Raw genomic sequence first — 1695 nt, 5'->3', positions numbered from 1 at the left:
GTGTGTGCGTACGCGTTATAAAAAACGGGAAAAAGACAAGAAAAAACAACAACGTGAGGACGTGGTACATGCAAAGTATTAATAAGACACTCAGAGAAGGGAAGACAGTGGTTGTTTTATGTCTTGAGCAAAGCTCTTCTTCTGAAACTGGAGAGATAGAAAAGTACAAAACAAAAGCAAGGAGGAAAAAAATTGCCAACAGTCCACGGGTAGTTTCATTTTGGAGTGACCGGAAGTAGATGGACAAAGAGAAAATACTTTCTGGGACAGGAGACTGTGAAGAATGGCTAGTATCTGTGTGTATGTGTGGGTGTGTGCGCGTGTAGTGGTAGTGGCATGTGTGTGATACTGTGTGTGTATGGTAGTGTGTTTGTGTGGCAGTAACTTAGTGCGTTTGGGTGCGTGGTAGCGTGTTACGCGGTAGCGTGTTACGTGGTAGCGTGTTACGTGGTAGCGTGTTACGTGGTAGCGTGTTACGCGGTAGCGTGTTACGCGGTAGCGTGTTACGTGGTAGCGTTTGTGTGTGCGTGTGTGTGTGATTATCACTGTCTACATGTGTTTATGTGAGTGAAATGTGTGTGCCTGTTAATGTGGTAGTAGTGACAGGTTTATGTGTGGGTAGTTGCGTGTGTTTTGCACACGTGCGTAGATGATATGGTCGGTAGTAGTCGGGGTGTTTGAGTGGCAGTCTCACAGGTGTGTGAACAGGTGGGTGTTGACGTGTGTGTGTGTTGGCATATGTACGTAAACGGAGTGGGAATGTATGTGTGTGTGTGTGTATGTGGACATGTGTATGGGTATGTGTATGTGTGGGTATGTGTGTGTGTGAGCGTCCCACTCTCTCTCTCTCTCTTTCTCTGTATATGTATATGTGTATGTATGTGTGTGTTGTGTGTGTGGCGGTATATGTGCTTTCATCTGTGTGTGCATGCGTGTGTGTGTATGCAGTGTGTATATGTGTATATGTGCGTGGGGCTGTGTGTGTGGAGGTATATGTGCATTCATGTGTGTATGCGTACGCGTGTGCATGTCTGTGTGTACGTGTATTTAGTTATGTTGTATTCCGTTAGGAACGCGTTAGAGCTCGTCCACCTTCAGAATTACCCAATAGTATTGGTAGTATTATTATATACTTCCAAGCTTAAACCGGCCATTCGCCGTGTGTGAATATGAAATTGAAGAAATTAGAGTCAGGAAGATGTAGTACGGTTGGACATTTTTTTTTCTTGTTATTCGCTACAATTGTTTCGACGCAACAGTTCTCCAAGGGTAAAGATATTTGATTATGCAACTGTTTGCTTGCATGATGAGATCTAGTTGTGTTTCCTCAGGCGATATACAAGTGTTATTTCCGTTAGTTTAAAATCGCCGACTTCAATACCATCTCCTCTGTTTGTAGTGGTTTAAATTTAGTTGCGGCTGAAATACCCATAGTGCGAGCTGTGAGAACGTGTTTCAAGTCACTACAAACAGAGGAGACGGCCTTGAAATCGGCGATTTTAAACTAACTGAGACAACATTTGTATATCGCCTGAGGAAACTAGATCTCATTATGCAAACAAACAGTTGCATAATCTAATACCTGTTTTATTGGAGAACTACGTTGCGTCGAAACAATTGTAGTGAATAACAAACAAATGTCCAACCGTACTCCCTATTCCTTACTCCAATTGCTTCAATTATATATATATATAT

General features: G+C 42.7%; 1 protein-coding gene across 1 annotated transcript in view; it reads right to left on the bottom strand.

Moving 5' to 3' along the window:
- Positions 1 to 1695, bottom strand: part of LOC106869754 (protein white) — an 18009-nt gene that overhangs the window by 10049 nt on the left and 6265 nt on the right. The gene's annotated exons all lie outside the window — the stretch shown is intronic.

The sequence above is a fragment of the Octopus bimaculoides genome, chromosome 27, assembly GCF_001194135.2.
Source record: "Octopus bimaculoides isolate UCB-OBI-ISO-001 chromosome 27, ASM119413v2, whole genome shotgun sequence".
In the NCBI taxonomy this organism is placed as follows: Eukaryota; Metazoa; Mollusca; class Cephalopoda; order Octopoda; family Octopodidae; genus Octopus; species Octopus bimaculoides.
This window is presented reverse-complemented; position numbering and strand designations above follow the sequence as displayed.